At 48.0% G+C, this 17278-nt stretch overlaps 20 non-coding genes across 20 annotated transcripts; 6 read left to right on the forward strand and 14 right to left on the reverse strand.

Moving 5' to 3' along the window:
• Nucleotides 1–332: 332 nt before the first annotated feature.
• Nucleotides 333–404, reverse strand: trnad-guc (transfer RNA aspartic acid (anticodon GUC)). The gene has a single exon. It is a non-coding gene; the product is annotated as a tRNA-Asp (tRNA).
• Nucleotides 405–931: 527 nt separating this feature from the next.
• On the reverse strand, nucleotides 932–1003 carry trnad-guc (transfer RNA aspartic acid (anticodon GUC)). The gene has a single exon. It is a non-coding gene; the product is annotated as a tRNA-Asp (tRNA).
• Nucleotides 1004–1348: 345 nt separating this feature from the next.
• Nucleotides 1349–1420, forward strand: trnag-ucc (transfer RNA glycine (anticodon UCC)). Its single transcript has one exon. It is a non-coding gene; the product is annotated as a tRNA-Gly (tRNA).
• A 707-nt stretch (nucleotides 1421–2127) lies between these two features.
• trnad-guc (transfer RNA aspartic acid (anticodon GUC)) lies at nucleotides 2128–2199 on the reverse strand. The gene has a single exon. It is a non-coding gene; the product is annotated as a tRNA-Asp (tRNA).
• A 526-nt stretch (nucleotides 2200–2725) lies between these two features.
• On the reverse strand, nucleotides 2726–2797 carry trnad-guc (transfer RNA aspartic acid (anticodon GUC)). The gene has a single exon. It is a non-coding gene; the product is annotated as a tRNA-Asp (tRNA).
• An 831-nt stretch (nucleotides 2798–3628) lies between these two features.
• trnad-guc (transfer RNA aspartic acid (anticodon GUC)) lies at nucleotides 3629–3700 on the reverse strand. Its single transcript has one exon. It is a non-coding gene; the product is annotated as a tRNA-Asp (tRNA).
• A 526-nt stretch (nucleotides 3701–4226) lies between these two features.
• trnad-guc (transfer RNA aspartic acid (anticodon GUC)) lies at nucleotides 4227–4298 on the reverse strand. The gene has a single exon. It is a non-coding gene; the product is annotated as a tRNA-Asp (tRNA).
• Nucleotides 4299–5242: 944 nt separating this feature from the next.
• trnag-ucc (transfer RNA glycine (anticodon UCC)) lies at nucleotides 5243–5314 on the forward strand. Its single transcript has one exon. It is a non-coding gene; the product is annotated as a tRNA-Gly (tRNA).
• Nucleotides 5315–5423: 109 nt separating this feature from the next.
• Nucleotides 5424–5495, reverse strand: trnad-guc (transfer RNA aspartic acid (anticodon GUC)). The gene has a single exon. It is a non-coding gene; the product is annotated as a tRNA-Asp (tRNA).
• Nucleotides 5496–6022: 527 nt separating this feature from the next.
• trnad-guc (transfer RNA aspartic acid (anticodon GUC)) lies at nucleotides 6023–6094 on the reverse strand. Its single transcript has one exon. It is a non-coding gene; the product is annotated as a tRNA-Asp (tRNA).
• A 943-nt stretch (nucleotides 6095–7037) lies between these two features.
• Nucleotides 7038–7109, forward strand: trnag-ucc (transfer RNA glycine (anticodon UCC)). Its single transcript has one exon. It is a non-coding gene; the product is annotated as a tRNA-Gly (tRNA).
• A 109-nt stretch (nucleotides 7110–7218) lies between these two features.
• On the reverse strand, nucleotides 7219–7290 carry trnad-guc (transfer RNA aspartic acid (anticodon GUC)). Its single transcript has one exon. It is a non-coding gene; the product is annotated as a tRNA-Asp (tRNA).
• Nucleotides 7291–11877: 4587 nt separating this feature from the next.
• Nucleotides 11878–11949, forward strand: trnag-ucc (transfer RNA glycine (anticodon UCC)). The gene has a single exon. It is a non-coding gene; the product is annotated as a tRNA-Gly (tRNA).
• Nucleotides 11950–12667: 718 nt separating this feature from the next.
• trnad-guc (transfer RNA aspartic acid (anticodon GUC)) lies at nucleotides 12668–12739 on the reverse strand. Its single transcript has one exon. It is a non-coding gene; the product is annotated as a tRNA-Asp (tRNA).
• A 943-nt stretch (nucleotides 12740–13682) lies between these two features.
• Nucleotides 13683–13754, forward strand: trnag-ucc (transfer RNA glycine (anticodon UCC)). The gene has a single exon. It is a non-coding gene; the product is annotated as a tRNA-Gly (tRNA).
• Nucleotides 13755–13863: 109 nt separating this feature from the next.
• On the reverse strand, nucleotides 13864–13935 carry trnad-guc (transfer RNA aspartic acid (anticodon GUC)). The gene has a single exon. It is a non-coding gene; the product is annotated as a tRNA-Asp (tRNA).
• Nucleotides 13936–14461: 526 nt separating this feature from the next.
• Nucleotides 14462–14533, reverse strand: trnad-guc (transfer RNA aspartic acid (anticodon GUC)). The gene has a single exon. It is a non-coding gene; the product is annotated as a tRNA-Asp (tRNA).
• Nucleotides 14534–15658: 1125 nt separating this feature from the next.
• On the reverse strand, nucleotides 15659–15730 carry trnad-guc (transfer RNA aspartic acid (anticodon GUC)). Its single transcript has one exon. It is a non-coding gene; the product is annotated as a tRNA-Asp (tRNA).
• A 345-nt stretch (nucleotides 15731–16075) lies between these two features.
• On the forward strand, nucleotides 16076–16147 carry trnag-ucc (transfer RNA glycine (anticodon UCC)). The gene has a single exon. It is a non-coding gene; the product is annotated as a tRNA-Gly (tRNA).
• A 708-nt stretch (nucleotides 16148–16855) lies between these two features.
• trnad-guc (transfer RNA aspartic acid (anticodon GUC)) lies at nucleotides 16856–16927 on the reverse strand. The gene has a single exon. It is a non-coding gene; the product is annotated as a tRNA-Asp (tRNA).
• Nucleotides 16928–17278: the final 351 nt, after the last annotated feature.

Below are 17278 nucleotides of genomic sequence, written 5' to 3' on the forward strand. Positions count from 1 at the left end.
GAGATTGGTAGGTAGAGTCCATAGGTTAATGCATTTTTTTCAGTTGCGAGTCCAAACAGACAGAGTTTCAGTTCCTCTGCACACAGTCGCTGAAAATGTGTTGGGAGCATTGACCGCCTAAGGTGGCGTTCAGAAAAGAAGCAAAATGCCTGCGTTGGTGGTATAGTGGTGAGCATAGCTGCCTTCCAAGCAGTTGACCCGGGTTCGATTCCCTGCCAACGCAATTCTTTTGCTCAAAAATGTCTCCCGGGACCCTGGCCAACTCTTTGTGTCACTTGTAGCTGGAGCAATAACTTTTGAATGGGTCTTTGGGCAGCAGTAAAGAATTAGACCTCCCCGTCGGGGAATCGAACCCCGGTCTTCCGCGTGACAGGCGGAGATACTGTCCACTATACTAACGAGGAGTTGCGGAAGGCTGGCGTCGCACCCGATCAGCGCAACTGCTGCTCGCCGCAAACAGGCTTCCCATTTGCAGGTACGGCCTCATGAGTCATATCGCTTCAAAGAAGCCAACAGAACATCTATTATATAAATAAATATGAAGTGTCTGTATAAATTGTGGAATGTCACTGAATTAGAGAGCTTGTTTTTCAATGAAGAGATTGGTAGGTAGAGTCCATAGGTTAATGCATTTTTTTCAGTTGCGAGTCCAAACAGACAGAGTTTCAGTTCCTCTGCACACAGTCACTGATAATGTGTTGGGAGCATTGACCGCGTAAGGTGGCGTTCAGCAAACAAGCAAAATGCCTGCGTTGGTGGTATAGTGGTGAGCATAGCTGCCTTCCAAGAAGTTGACCCGGGTTCGATTCCCGACCAACGCAATTCTTTTGCTCAAAACTGTCACCCGGGGCCCCTGGCCAGCTCTTTGTGTCACTTGTAAATGGAGCAATAACTTTTGAATGGGTCTTTGGGCAGCAGTAAAGGACTAGACCTCCCCGTCGGGGAATCGAACCCCGGTCTTCCGCGTGACAGGCGGAGATACTGTCCACTATACTAACGAGGAGTTGCAGAAGGCTGGCGTCGCACCCGATCAGCGCAACTGCTGCTTGCTGTAAACAGGCTTCCCATTTGCAGGTACGGCCTCATGAGTCATATCGCTTCAAAGAAGCCAACAGAACATCTATTATATAAATAAATATGAAGTGTCTGTATAAATTGTGGAATGTCACTGAATTAGAGAGCTTGTTTTTCAATGAAGAGATTGGTAGGTAGAGTCCATAGGTTAATGCATTTTTTTCAGTTGCGAGTCCAAACAGACAGAGTTTCAGTTCCTCTGCACACAGTCACTGATAATGTGTTGGGAGCATTGGCCGCGTAAGGTGGCGTTCAGCAAACAAGCAAAATGCCTGCGTTGGTGGTATAGTGGTGAGCATAGCTGCCTTCCAAGCAGTTGACCCGGGTTCGATTCCCGGCCAACGCAATTCTTTTGCTCAAAAATGTCTCCCGGGACCCTGGCCAGCTCTTTGTGTCACTTGTAGCTGGAGCAATAACTTTTGAATGGGTCTTTGGGCAGCAGTAAAGAATTAGACCTCCCCGTCGGGGAATCGAACCCCGGTCTTACGCGTGACAGGCGGAGATACTGTCCACTATACTAACGAGGAGTTGCGGAAGGAGGCGTCGCACCCGATCAGCGCAACTGCTGCTCGTCGCAAACAGGCTTCCCATTTGCAGGTACGGCCTCATGAGTCATATCGCTTCAAAGAAGCCAACAGAACATCTATTATATAAATAAATATGAAGTGTCTGTATAAATTGTGGAATGTCACTGAATTAGAGAGCTTGTTTTTCAATGAAGAGATTTGTAGGTCAGGTCCATAGGTTAATGCATTTTTTTCAGTTGCTGGTCCAAACAGACAGAGTTTCAGTTCCTCTGCACACAGTCACTGATAATGTGTTGGGAGCATTGACCGCGTAAGGTGGCGTTCAGCAAACAAGCAAAATGCCTGCGTTGGTGGTATAGTGGTGAGCATAGCTGCCTTCCAAGCAGATGACCCGGGTTCGATTCCCGACCAACGCAATTCTTTTGCTCAAAACTGTCGCCCGGGGCCCCTGGCCAGCTCTTTGTGTCACTTGTAAATGGAGCAATAACTTTTGAATGGGTCTTTGGGCAGAAGTAAAGGAGTAGACCTCCCCGTCGGGGAATCGAACCCCGGTCTTCCGCGTGACAGGCGGAGATACTGTCCACTATACTAACGAGGAGTTGCAGAAGGCTGGCGTCGCACCCGATCAGCGCAACTGCTGCTCGCCGCAAACAGGCTTCCCATTTGCAGGTACGGCCTCATGAGTCATATCGCTTCAAAGAAGCCAACAGAACATCTATTATATAAATAAATATGAAGTGTCTGTATAAATTGTGGAATGTCACTGAATTAGAGAGCTTGTTTTTCAATGAAGAGATTGGTAGGTAGAGTCCATAGGTTAATGCATTTTTTTCAGTTGCGAGTCCAAACAGACAGAGTTTCAGTTCCTCTGCACACAGTCACTGATAATGTGTTGGGAGCATTGGCCGCGTAAGGTGGCGTTCAGCAAACAAGCAAAATGCCTGCGTTGGTGGTATAGTGGTGAGCATAGCTGCCTTCCAAGAAGTTGACCCGGGTTCGATTCCGACCAACGCAATTCTTTTGCTCAAAACTGTCGCCCGGGGCCCCTGGCCAGCTCTTTGTGTCACTTGTAAATGGAGCAATAACTTTTGAATGGGTCTTTGGGCAGCAGTAAAGGACTAGACCTCCCCGTCGGGGAATCGAACCCCGGTCTTCCGCGTGACAGGCGGAGATACTGTCCACTATACTAACGAGGAGTTGCAGAAGGCTGGCGTCGCACCCGATCAGCGCAACTGCTGCTCGCCGCAAACATCCTTCCGGCATCCTTGAGCATAGCTGCCTTCCAAGCAGTTGACCCGGGTTCGATTCCCGGCCAACGCAATTCTTTTGCTCAAAAATGTCTCCCGGGACCCTGGCCAGCTCTTTGTGTCACTTGTAGCTGGAGCAATAACTTTTGAATGGGTCTTTGGGCAGCAGTAAAGAATTAGACCTCCCCGTCGGGGAATCGAACCCCGGTCTTCCACGTGACAGGCGGAGATACTGTCCACTATACTAACGAGGAGTTGCGGAAGGAGGCGTCGCACCCGATCAGCGCAACTGCTGCTCGTCGCAAACAGGCTTCCCATTTGCAGGTACGGCCTCATGAGTCATATCGCTTCAAAGAAGCCAACAGAACATCTATTATATAAATAAATATGAAGTGTCTGTATAAATTGTGGAATGTCACTGAATTAGAGAGCTTGTTTTTCAATGAAGAGATTGGTAGGTAGAGTCCATAGGTTAATGCATTTTTTTCAGTTGCGAGTCCAAACAGACAGAGTTTCAGTTCCTCTGCACACAGTCGCTGATAATGTGTTGGGAGCATTGACCGCCTAAGGTGGCGTTCAGCAAACAAGCAAAATGCCTGCGTTGGTGGTATAGTGGTGAGCATAGCTGCCTTCCAAGCAGTTGACCCGGGTTTGATTCCCGGCCAACACAATTCTTTTGCTCAAAATTGTCGCCCGGGGCCCCTGGCCAGCTCTTTGTGTCACTTGTAAATGGAGCAATAACTTTTGAATGGGTCTTTGGGCAGCAGTAAAGGACTAGACCTCCCCGTCGGGGAATCGAACCCCGGTCTTCCGCGTGACAGGCGGAGATACTGTCCACTATACTAACGAGGAGTTGCAGAAGGCTGGCGTCGCACCCGATCAGCGCAACTGCTGCTCGCCGCAAACATCCTTCCCATTTGCAGGTACGACCTCATGAGTCATATCGCTTCAAAGAAGCCAACAGAACATCTATTATATAAATAAATATGAAGTGTCTGTATAAATTGTGGAATGTCACTGAATTAGAGAGCTTGTTTTTCAATGAAGAGATTGGTAGGTAGAGTCCATAGGTTAATGCATTTTTTTCAGTTGCGAGTCCAAACAGACAGAGTTTCAGTTCCTCTGGACACAGTCGCTGAAAATGTGTTGGGAGCATTGACCGCCTAAGGTGGCGTTCAGCAAACAAGCAAAATGCCTGCGTTGGTGGTATAGTGGTGAGCATAGCTGCCTTCCAAGCAGTTGACCCAGGTTCGATTCCCGGCCAACGCAATTCTTTTGCTCAAAAATGTCTCCCGGGACCCTGGCCAGCTCTTTGTGTCACTTGTAGCTGGAGCAATAACTTTTGAATGGGTCTTTGGGCAGCAGTAAAGAATTAGACCTCCCCGTCGGGGAATCGAACCCCGGTCTTCCGCGTGACAGGCGGAGATACTGTCCACTATACTAACGAGGAGTTGCGGAAGGAGGCATCGCACCTGATCAGCGCAACTGCTGCTCGTCGCAAACAGGCTTCCCATTTGCAGGTACGGCCTCATGAGTCATATCGCTTCAAAGAAGCCAACAGAACATCTATTATATAAATAAATATGAAGTGTCTGTATAAATTGTGGAATGTCACTGAATTAGAGAGCTTGTTTTTCAATGAAGAGATTGGTAGGTAGAGTCCATAGGTTAATGCATTTTTTTTCAGTTGCGAGTCCAAACAGACAGAGTTTCAGTTCCTCTGCACACAGTCGCTGATAATGTGTTGGGAGCATTGACCGCCTAAGGTGGCGTTCAGCAAACAAGCAAAATGCCTGCGTTGCTGGTATAGTGGTGAGCATAGCTGCCTTCCAAGCAGTTGACCCGGGTTTGATTCCCGGCCAACACAATTCTTTTGCTCAAAATTGTCGCCCGGGGCCCCTGGCCAGCTCTTTGTGTCACTTGTAAATGGAGCAATAACTTTTGAATGGGTCTTTGGGCAGCAGTAAAGGACTAGACCTCCCCGTCGGGGAATCGAACCCCGGTCTTACGCGTGACAGGTGGAGATACTGTCCACTATACTAACGAGGAGTTGCAGAAGGCTGGCGTCGCACCCGATCAGCGCAACTGCTGCTCGCCGCAAACATCCTTCCCATTTGCAGGTACGACCTCATGAGTCATATCGCTTCAAAGAAGCCAACAGAACATCTATTATATAAATAAATATGAAGTGTCTGTATAAATTGTGGAATGTCACTGAATTAGAGAGCTTGTTTTTCAATGAAGAGATTGGTAGGTAGAGTCCATAGGTTAATGCATTTTTTTCAGTTGCGAGTCCAAACAGACAGAGTTTCAGTTCCTCTGGACACAGTCGCTGAAAATGTGTTGGGAGCATTGACCGCCTAAGGTGGCGTTCAGCAAACAAGCAAAATGCCTGCGTTGGTGGTATAGTGGTGAGCATAGCTGCCTTCCAAGCAGTTGACCCGGGTTCGATTCCCGGCCAACGCAATTCTTTTGCTCAAAAATGTCTCCCGGGACCCTGGCCAGCTCTTTGTGTCACTTGTAGCTGGAGCAATAACTTTTGAATGGGTCTTTGGGCAGCAGTAAAGAATTAGACCTCCCCGTCGGGGAATCGAACCCCGGTCTTCCGCGTGACAGGCGGAGATACTGTCCACTATACTAACGAGGAGTTGCGGAAGGAGGCGTCGCACCCGATCAGCGCAACTGCTGCTCGTCGCAAACAGGCTTCCCATTTGCAGGTACGGCCTCATGAGTCATATCGCTTCAAAGAAGCCAACAGAACATCTATTATATAAATAAATATGAAATGTCTGTATAAATTGTGGAATGTCACTGAATTAGAGAGCTTGTTTTTCAATGAAGAGATTGGTAGGTAGAGTCCATAGGTTAATGCATTTTTTTTCAGTTGCGAGTCCAAACAGACAGAGTTTCAGTTCCTCTGCACACAGTCGCTGATAATGTGTTGGGAGCATTGACCGCCTAAGGTGGCGTTCAGCAAACAAGCAAAATGCCTGCGTTGGTGGTATAGTGGTGAGCATAGCTGCCTTCCAAGCAGTTGACCCGGGTTTGATTCCCGGCCAACACAATTCTTTTGCTCAAAACTGTCGCCCGGGGCCCCTGGCCAGCTCTTTGTGTCACTTGTAAATGGAGCAATAACTTTTGAATGGGTCTTTGGGCAGCAGTAAAGGACTAGACCTCCCCGTCGGGGAATCGAACCCCGGTCTTCCGCGTGACAGGCGGAGATACTGTCCACTATACTAACGAGGAGTTGCAGAAGGCTGGCGTCGCACCCGATCAGCGCAACTGCTGCTCGCCGCAAACATCCTTCCCATTTGCAGGTACGGCCTCATGAGTCATATCGCTTCAAAGAAGCCAACAGAACATCTATTATATAAATAAATATGAAGTGTCTGTATAAATTGTGGAATGTCACTGAATTAGAGAGCTTGTTTTTCAATGAAGAGATTGGTAGGTAGAGTCCATAGGTTAATGCATTTTTTTCAGTTGCGAGTCCAAACAGACAGAGTTTCAGTTCCTCTGGACACAGTCGCTGAAAATGTGTTGGGAGCATTGACCGCCTAAGGTGGCGTTCAGCAAACAAGCAAAATGCCTGCGTTGGTGGTATAGTGGTGAGCATAGCTGCCTTCCAAGCAGTTGACCCGGGTTCGATTCCCCGGCCAACGCAATTCTTTTGCTCAAAAATGTCTCCCGGGACCCTGGCCAGCTCTTTGTGTCACTTGTAGCTGGAGCAATAACTTTTGAATGGGTCTTTGGGCAGCAGTAAAGAATTAGACCTCCCCGTCGGGGAATCGAACCCCGGTCTTCCACATGACAGGCGGAGATACTGTCCACTATACTAACGAGGAGTTGCGGAAGGAGGCGTCGCACCCGATCAGCGCAACTGCTGCTCGTCGCAAACAGGCTTCCCATTTGCAGGTACGGCCTCATGAGTCATATCGCTTCAAAGAAGCCAACAGAACATCTATTATATAAATAAATATGAAGTGTCTGTATAAATTGTGGAATGTCACTGAATTAGTGAGCTTGTTTTTCAATGAAGAGATTGGTAGGTAGAGTCCATAGGTTAATGCATTTTTTTCAGTTGCGAGTCCAAACAGACAGAGTTTCAGTTCCTCTGCACACAGTCGCTGATAATGTGTTGGGAGCATTGACCGCCTAAGGTGGCGTTCAGCAAACAAGCAAAATGCCTGCGTTGGTGGTATAGTGGTGAGCATAGCTGCCTTCCAAGCAGTTGACCCGGGTTCGATTCCCGGCCAACGCAATTCTTTTGCTCAAAACTGTCTCCCGGGGCCCTGGCCAACTCTTTGTGTCACTTGTAGCTGGAGCAATAACTTTTGAATGGGTCTTTGGGCAGCAGTAAAGAATTAGACCTCCCCGTCGGGGAATCGAACCCCGGTCTTCCGCGTGACAGGCGGAGATACTGTCCACTATACTAACGAGGAGTTACGGAAGGCTGGCGTCGCACCCGATCAGCGCAACTGCTGCTCGCCGCAAACAGGCTTCCCATTTGCAGGTACGGCCTCATGAGTCATATCGCTTCACAGAAGCAAAGAGAAGCCAACAGAACATGTAATATATAATTAAATATAAAGTGTCTGTATAAATTGAGGAATGTCACTGAATTAGAGAGCTTGTTTTTCAATGAAGAGATTGGTAGGTAGAGTCCATAGGTTAATGCATTTTTTTCAGTTGCGAGTCCAAACAGACAGAGTTTCAGTTCCTCTGCACACAGTCACTGATAATGTGTTGGGAGCATTGACCGCGTAAGGTGGCGTTGAGCAAACAACAAAATGCCTGCGTTGGTGGTACAGTGGTGAGCATAGCTGCCTTCCAAGAAGTTGACCCGGGTTCGATTCCCGACCAACGCAATTCTTTTGCTCAAAACTGTCGCCCGGGGCCCCTGGCCAGCTCTTTGTGTCACTTGTAAATGGAGCAATAACTTTTGAATGGGTCTTTGGGCAGCAGTAAAGGACTAGACCTCCCCGTCGGGGAATCGAACCCCGGTCTTCCGCGTGACAGGCAGAGATACTGTCCACTATACTAACGAGGAGTTGCAGAAGGCTGGCCTCGCACCCGATCAGCGCAACTGCTGCTCGCCGCAAACAGGCTTCCCATTTGCAGGTACGGCCTCATGAGTCATATCGCTTCAAAGAAGCCAACAGAACATCTATTATATAAATAAATATGAAGTGTCTGTATAAATTGTGGAATGTCACTGAATTAGAGAGCTTGTTTTTCAATGAAGAGATTGGTAGGTAGAGTCCATAGGTTAATGCATTTTTTTCAGTTGCGAGTCCAAACAGACAGAGTTTCAGTTCCTCTGCACACAGTCACTGATAATGTGTTGGGAGCATTGACCGCGTAAGGTGGCGTTCAGCAAACAAGCAAAATGTCTTCGTTGGTGGTATAGTGGTGAGCATAGCTGCCTTCCAAGCAGTTGACCCGGGTTCGATTCCCGGCCAACGCAATTCTTTTGCTCAAAACTGTCGCCCGGGGCCCCTGGCCAGCTCTTTGTGTCACTTGTAAATGGAGCAATAACTTTTGAATGGGTCTTTGGGCAGCAGTAAAGGACTAGACCTCCCCGTCGGGGAATCGAACCCCGGTCTTCCGCGTGACAGGCGGAGATACTGTCCACTATACTAACAAGGAGTTGCAGAAGGCTGGCGTCGCACCCGATCAGCGCAACTGCTGCTCGCTGCAAACATCCTTCCCATTTGCAGGTACGGCCTCATGAGTCATATCGCTTCAAAGAAGCCAACAGAACATCTATTATATAAATAAATATGAAGTGTCTGTATAAATTGTGGAATGTCACTGAATTTGAGAGCTTGTTTTTCAATGAAGAGATTGGTAGGTAGAGTCCATAGGTTAATGCATTTTTTTCAGTTGCGAGTCCAAACAGACAGAGTTTCAGTTCCTCTGCACACAGTCGCTGAAAATGTGTTGGGAGCATTGACCGCCTAAGGTGGCGTTCAGCAAACAAGCAAAATGCCTGCGTTGGTGGTATAGTGGTGAGCATAGCTGCCTTCCAAGCAGTTGACCCGGGTTTGATTCCCGGCCAACGCAATTCTTTTGCTCAAAAATGTCTCCCGGGGCCCTGGCCAACTCTTTGTGTCACTTGTAGCTGGAGCAATAACTTTTGAATGGGTCTTTGGGCAGCAGTAAAGAATTAGACCTCCCCGTCGGGGAATCGAACCCCGGTCTTCCGCGTGACAGGCGGAGATACTGTCCTCTATACTGACGAGGAGTTGCGGAAGGCTGGCGTCGCACCCGATCAGCGCAACTGCTGCTCGCCGCAAACAGGCTTCCCATTTGCAGGTACGGCCTCATGAGTCATATCGCTTCACAGAAGCAAAGAGAAGCCAACAGAACATGTAAAATATAATTAAATATAAAGTGTCTGTATAAATTGAGGAATGTCACTGAATTAGAGAGCTTGTTTTTCAATGAAGAGATTGGTAGGTCAGGTCCATAAATGCATAAATCCAAAAATGCATTTTTTTCAGTTGCTGGTCCAAACAGACAGAGTTTCAGTTCCTCTGCACACAGTCACTGATAATGTGTTGGGAGCATTGACCGCGTAAGGTGGCGTTCAGCAAACAAGCAAAATGTCTTCGTTGGTGGTATAGTGGTGAGCATAGCTGCCTTCCAAGCAGTTGACCCGGGTTCGATTCCCGGCCAACGCAATTTTTTTGCTCAAAACTGTCGCCCGGGGCCCCTGGCCAGCTCTTTGTGTCACTTGTAAATGGAGCAATAACTTTTGAATGGGTCTTTGGGCAGCAGTAAAGGACTAGACCTCCCCGTCGGGGAATCGAACCCCGGTCTAACGCGTGACAGGCGGAGATACTGTCCACTATACTAACGAGGAGTTGCAGAAGGCTGGCGTCGCACCCGATCAGCGCAACTGCTGCTCGCCGCAAACATCCTTCCTATTTGCAGGTACGGCCTCATGAGTCATATCGCTTCAAAGAAGCCAACAGAACATCTATTATATAAATAAATATGAAGTGTCTGTATAAATTGTGGAATGTCACTGAATTAGAGAGCTTGTTTTTCAATGAAGAGATTGGTAGGTAGAGTCCATAGGTTAATGCATTTTTTTCAGTTGCGAGTCCAAACAGACAGAGTTTCAGTTCCTCTGCACACAGTCGCTGAAAATGTTTTGGGAGCATTGACCGCCTAAGGTGGCGTTCAGCAAACAAGCAAAATGCCTGTGATGGTGGTATAGTGGTGAGCATAGCTGCCTTCCAAGCAGTTGACCCGGGTTCGATTCCTGGCCAACGCAATTCTTTTGCTCAAAACTGTCGCCCGGGGCCCCTGTCCAGCTCTTTGTGTCACTTGTAAATGGAGCAATAACTTTTGAATGGGTCTTTGGGCAGCAGTAAAGAATTAGACCTCCCCATCGGGGAATCGAACCCCGGTCTTCCGCGTGACAGGCGGAGATACTGTCCACTATACTAACGAGGAGTTGCGGAAGGCTGGCGTCGCACCCGATCAGCGCAACTGCTGCTCGCCGCAAACAGGCTTCCCATTTGCAGGTACGGCCTCATGAGTCATATCGCTTCACAGAAGCAAAGAGAAGCCAACAGAACATGTAATATATAATTAAATATAAAGTGTCTGTATAAATTGAGGAATGTCACTGAATTAGAGAGCTTGTTTTTCAATGAAGAGATTTGTAGGTCAGGTCCATAGGTTAATGCATTTTTTTCAGTTGCTGGTCCAAACAGACAGAGTTTCAGTTCCTCTGCACACAGTCACTGATAATGTGTTGGGAGCATTGACCGCGTAAGGTGGCGTTCAGCAAACAAGCAAAATGTCTTCGTTGGTGGTATAGTGGTGAGCATAGCTGCCTTCCAAGCAGTTGACCCGGGTTCGATTCCCGGCCAACGCAATTTTTTTGCTCAAAACTGTCGCCCGGGGCCCCTGGCCAGCTCTTTGTGTCACTTGTAAATGGAGCAATAACTTTTGAATGGGTCTTTGGGCAGCAGTAAAGGACTAGACCTCCCCGTCGGGGAATCGAACCCCGGTCTAACGCGTGACAGGCGGAGATACTGTCCACTATACTAACGAGGAGTTGCAGAAGGCTGGCGTCGCACCCGATCAGCGGAACTGCTGCTCGCCGCAAACATCCTTCCTATTTGCAGGTACGGCCTCATGAGTCATATCGCTTCAAAGAAGCCAACAGAACATCTATTATATAAATAAATATGAAGTGTCTGTATAAATTGTGGAATGTCACTGAATTAGAGAGCTTATTTTTCAATGAAGAGATTGGTAGGTAGAGTCCATAGGTTAATGCATTTTTTTCAGTTGCGAGTCCAAACAGACAGAGTTTCAGTTCCTCTGCACACAGTCGCTGAAAATGTTTTGGGAGCATTGACCGCCTAAGGTGGCGTTCAGCAAACAAGCAAAATGCCTGCGATGGTGGTATAGTGGTGAGCATAGCTGCCTTCCAAGCAGTTGACCCCGGTTCGATTCCCGGCCAACGCAATTCTTTTGCTCAAAAATGTCTCCCGGGGCCCTGGCCAACTCTTTGTGTCACTTGTAGCTGGAGCAATAACTTTTGAATGGGTCTTTGGGCAGCAGTAAAGAATTAGACCTCCCCTTCGGGGAATCGAACCCCATTCTTCCGCGTGACAGGCGGAGATACTGTCCACTATACTAACGAGGAGTTGCGGAAGGCTGGCGTCGCACCCGATCAGCGCAACTGCTGCTCGCCGCAAACAGGCTTCCCATTTGCAGGTACGGCCTCATGAGTCATATCGCTTCACAGAAGCAAAGAGAAGCCAACAGAACATGTAATATATAATTAAATATAAAGTGTCTGTATAAATTGAGGAATATCACTGAATTAGAGAGCTTGTTTTTCAATGAAGAGATTGGTAGGTAGAGTCCATAGGTTAATGCATTTTTTTCAGTTGCGAGTCCAAACAGAGAGAGTTTCAGTTCCTCTGCACACAGTCGCTGAAAATGTGTTGGGAGCATTGACCGCCTAAGGTGGCGTTCAGCAAACAAGCAAAATGCCTGCGTTGGTGGTATAGTGGTGAGCATAGCTGCCTTCCAAGCAGTTGACCCGGGTTCGATTCCCGGCCAACGCAATTCTTTTGCTCAAAAATGTCTCCCGGGGCCCTGGCCAACTCTTTGTGTCACTTGTAGCTGGAGCAATAACTTTTGAATGGGTCTTTGGGCAGCAGTAAAGAATTAGACCTCCCCTTCGGGGAATCGAACCCCAGTCTTCCGCGTGACAGGCGGAGATACTGTCCACTATACTAACGAGGAGTTGCGGAAGGCTGGCGTCGCACCCGATCAGCGCAACTGCTGCTCGCCGCAAACAGGCTTCCCATTTGCAGGTACGGCCTCATGAGTCATATCGCTTCACAGAAGCAAAGAGAAGCCAACAGAACATGTAAAATATAATTAAATATAAAGTGTCTGTATAAATTGAGGAATGTCACTGAATTAGAGAGCTTGTTTTTCAATGAAGAGATTGGTAGGTAGAGTCCATAGGTTAATGCATTTTTTTCAGTTGCGAGTCCAAACAGACAGAGTTTCAGTTCCTCTGCACACAGTCACTGATAATGTGTTGGGAGCATTGACCGCGTAAGGTGGCGTTGAGCAAACAAGCAAAATGCCTGCGTTGGTGGTATAGTGGTGAGCATAGCTGCCTTCCAAGAAGTTGACCCGGGTTCGATTCCCGACCAACGCAATTCTTTTGCTCAAAACTGTCGCCCGGGGCCCCTGGCCAGCTCTTTGTGTCACTTGTAAATGGAGCAATAACTTTTGAATGGGTCTTTGGGCAGCAGTAAAGGACTAGACCTCCCCGTCGGGGAATCGAACCCCGGTCTTCCGCGTGACAGGCGGAGATACTGTCCACTATACTAACGAGGAGTTGCAGAAGGCTGGCCTCGCACCCGATCAGCGCAACTGCTGCTCGCCGCAAACAGGCTTCCCATTTGCAGGTACGGCCTCATGAGTCATATCGCTTCAAAGAAGCCAACAGAACATCTATTATATAAATAAATATGAAGTGTCTGTATAAATTGTGGAATGTCACTGAATTAGAGAGCTTGTTTTTCAATGAAGAGATTGGTAGGTAGAGTCCATAGGTTAATGCATTTTTTTCAGTTGCGAGTCCAAACAGACAGAGTTTCAGTTCCTCTGCACACAGTCACTGATAATGTGTTGGGAGCATTGGCCGCGTAAGGTGGCGTTCAGCAAACAAGCAAAATGCCTGCGTTGGTGGTATAGTGGTGAGCATAGCTGCCTTCCAAGAAGTTGACCGGGGTTCGATTCCGACCAACGCAATTCTTTTGCTCAAAACTGTCGCCCGGGGCCCCTGGCCAGCTCTTTGTGTCACTTGTAAATGGAGCAATAACTTTTGAATGGGTCTTTGGGCAGCAGTAAAGGACTAGACCTCCCCGTCGGGGAATCGAACCCCGGTCTTACGCGTGACAGGCGGAGATACTGTCCACTATACTAACGAGGAGTTGCAGAAGGCTGGCGTCGCACCCGATCAGCGCAACTGCTGCTTGCCGCAAACATCCTTCCCATTTGCAGGTACGGCCTCATGAGTCATATCGCTTCAAAGAAGCCAACAGAACATCTATTATATAAATAAATATGAAGTGTCTGTATAAATTGTGGAATGTCACTGAATTAGAGAGCTTGTTTTTCAATGAAGAGATTGGTAGGTAGAGTCCATAGGTTAATGCATTTTTTTCAGTTGCGAGTCCAAACAGACAGAGTTTCAGTTCCTCTGCACACAGTCGCTGAAAATGTGTTGGGAGCATTGACCGCCTAAGGTGGCGTTCAGCAAACAAGCAAAATGCCTGCGTTGGTGGTATAGTGGTAAGCATAGCTGCCTTCCAAGCAGTTGACCCGGGTTCGATTCCCGGCCAACGCAATTCTTTTGCTCAAAAATGTCTCCCGGGGCCCTGGCCAACTCTTTGTGTCACTTGTAGCTGGAGCAATAACTTTTGAATGGGTCTTTGGGCAGCAGTAAAGAGTTAGACCTCCCCGTCGGGGAATCGAACCCCGGTCTTCCGCGTGACAGGCGGAGATACTGTCCACTATACTAACGAGGAGTTGCGGAAGGAGGCGTCGCACCCGATCAGCGCAACTGCTGCTCGCCGCAAACAGGCTTCCCATTTGCAGGTACGGCCTCATGAGTCATATCGCTTCAAAGAAGCCAACAGAACATCTATTATATAAATAAATATGAAGTGTCTGTATAAATTGTGGAATGTCACTGAATTAGAGAGCTTGTTTTTCAATGAAGAGATTGGTAGGTAGAGTCCATAGGTTAATGCATTTTTTTCAGTTGCGAGTCCAAACAGACAGAGTTTCAGTTCCTCTGCACACAGTCACTGATAATGTGTTGGGAGCATTGACCGCGTAAGGTGGCGTTCAGCAAACAAGCAAAATGCCTGCGTTGGTGGTATAGTGGTGAGCATAGCTGCCTTCCAAGCAGTTGCCCCGGGTTCGATTCCCGGCCAACGCAATTCTTTTGCTCAAAACTGTCTCCCGGGGCCCCTGGCCAGCTCTTTGTGTCACTTGTAAATGGAGCAATAACTTTTGAATGGGTCTTTGGGCAGCAGTAAAGGACTAGACCTCCCCGTCGGGGAATCGAACCCCGGTCTTCCGCGTGACAGGCGGAGATACTGTCCACTATACTAACGAGGAGTTGCAGAAGGCTGGCGTCGCACCCGATCAGCGCAACTGCTGCTCGCCGCAAACATCCTTCCCATTTGCAGGTACGGCCTCATGAGTCATATCGCTTCAAAGAAGCCAACAGAACATCTATTATATAAATAAATATGAAGTGTCTGTATAAATTGTGGAATGTCACTGAATTAGAGAGCTTGTTTTTCAATGAAGAGATTGGTAGGTAGAGTCCATAGGTTAATGCATTTTTTTCAGTTGCGAGTCCAAACAGACAGAGTTTCAGTTCCTCTGCACACAGTCGCTGAAAATGTGTTGGGAGCATTGACCGCCTAAGGTGGCGTTCAGCAAACAAGCAAAATGCCTGCATTGGTGGTATAGTGGTGAGCATAGCTGCCTTCCAAGCAGTTGACCCGGGTTCGATTCCCGGCCAACGCAATTCTTTTGCTCAAAACTGTCTCCCGGGGCCCCTGGCCAGCTCTTTGTGTCACTTGTAAATGGAGCAATAACTTTTGAATGGGTCTTTGGGCAGCAGTAAAGGACTAGACCTCCCCGTCGGGGAATCGAACCCCGGTCTTACGCGTGACAGGCGGAGATACTGTCCACTATACTAACGAGGAGTTGCAGAAGGCTGGCGTCGCACCCGATCAGCGCAACTGCTGCTCGCCGCAAACATCCTTCCCATTTGCAGGTACGGCCTCATGAGTCATATCGCTTCAAAGAAGCCAACAGAACATCTATTATATAAATAAATATGATGTGTCTGTATAAATTGTGGAATGTCACTGAATTAGAGAGCTTGTTTTTCAATGAAGAGATTGGTAGGTAGAGTCCATAGGTTAATGCATTTTTTTCAGTTGCGAGTCCAAACAGACAGAGTTTCAGTTCCTCTGCACACAGTCACTGATAATGTGTTGGGAGCATTGGCCGCGTAAGGTGGCGTTCAGCAAACAAGCAAAATGCCTGCGTTGGTGGTATAGTGGTGAGCATAGCTGCCTTCCAAGAAGTTGACCCGGGTTCGATTCCGACCAACGCAATTCTTTTGCTCAAAACTGTCGCCCGGGGCCCCTGGCCAGCTCTTTGTGTCACTTGTAAATGGAGCAATAACTTTTGAATGGGTCTTTGGGCAGCAGTAAAGGACTAGACCTCCCCGTCGGGGAATCGAACCCCGGTCTTCCGCGTGACAGGCGGAGATACTGTCCACTATACTAACGAGGAGTTGCAGAAGGCTGGCGTCGCACCCGATCAGCGCAACTGCTGCTCGCCGCAAGCATCCTTCCCATTTGCAGGTACGGCCTCATGAGTCATATCGCTTCAAAGAAGCCAACAGAACATCTATTATATAAATAAATATGAAGTGTCTGTATAAATTGTGGAATGTCACTGAATTAGAGAGCTTGTTTTTCAATGAAGAGATTGGTAGGTAGAGTCCATAGGTTAATGCATTTTTTTCAGTTGCGAGTCCAAACAGACAGAGTTTCAGTTCCTCTGCACACAGTCACTGAAAATGTGTTGGGAGCATTGACCGCGTAAGGTGGCGTTCAGCAAACAAGCAAAATGCCTGCGTTGGTGGTATAGTGGTGAGCATAGCTGCCTTCCAAGCAGTTGACCCGGGTTCGATTCCCGGCCAACGCAATTCTTTTGCTCAAAAATGTCTCCCGGGACCCTGGCCAGCTCTTTGTGTCACTTGTAGCTGGAGCAATAACTTTTGAATGGGTCTTTGGGCAGCAGCAAAAAGAATTAGACCTCCCCGTCGGGGAATCGAACCCCGGTCTTCCACGTGACAGGCGGAGATACTGTCCACTATACTAACGAGGAGTTGCGGAAGGAGGCATCGCACCCGATCAGCGCAACTGCTGCTCGCCGCAAACAGGCTTCCCATTTGCAGGTACGGCCTCATGAGTCATATCGCTTCAAAGAAGCCAACAGAACATCTATTATATAAATAAATATGAAGTGTCTGTATAAATTGTGGAATGTCACTGAATTAGAGAGCTTGTTTTTCAATGAAGAGATTGGTAGGTAGAGTCCATAGGTTAATGCATTTTTTTCAGTTGCGAGTCCAAACAGACAGAGTTTCAGTTCCTCTGCACACAGTCGCTGAAAATGTGTTGGGAGCATTGACCGCCTAAGGTGGCGTTCAGAAAAGAAGCAAAATGCCTGCGTTGGTGGTATAGTGGTGAGCATAGCTGCCTTCCAAGCAGTTGACCCGGGTTCGATTCCCTGCCAACGCAATTCTTTTGCTCAAAAATGTCTCCCGGGACCCTGGCCAACTCTTTGTGTCACTTGTAGCTGGAGCAATAACTTTTGAATGGGTCTTTGGGCAGCAGTAAAGAATTAGACCTCCCCGTCGGGGAATCGAACCCCGGTCTTCCGCGTGACAGGCGGAGATACTGTCCACTATACTAACGAGGAGTTGCGGAAGGCTGGCGTCGCACCCGATCAGCGCAACTGCTGCTCGCCGCAAACAGGCTTCCCATTTGCAGGTACGGCCTCATGAGTCATATCGCTTCAAAGAAGCCAACAGAACATCTATTATATAAATAAATATGAAGTGTCTGTATAAATTGTGGAATGTCACTGAATTAGAGAGCTTGTTTTTCAATGAAGAGATTGGTAGGTAGAGTCCATAGGTTAATGCATTTTTTTCAGTTGCGAGTCCAAACAGACAGAGTTTCAGTTCCTCTGCACACAGTCACTGATAATGTGTTGGGAGCATTGACCGCGTAAGGTGGCGTTCAGCAAACAAGCAAAATGCCTGCGTTG

The sequence above is a fragment of the Pseudorasbora parva genome, chromosome 2, assembly GCF_024679245.1.
Source record: "Pseudorasbora parva isolate DD20220531a chromosome 2, ASM2467924v1, whole genome shotgun sequence".
In the NCBI taxonomy this organism is placed as follows: Eukaryota; Metazoa; Chordata; class Actinopteri; order Cypriniformes; family Gobionidae; genus Pseudorasbora; species Pseudorasbora parva.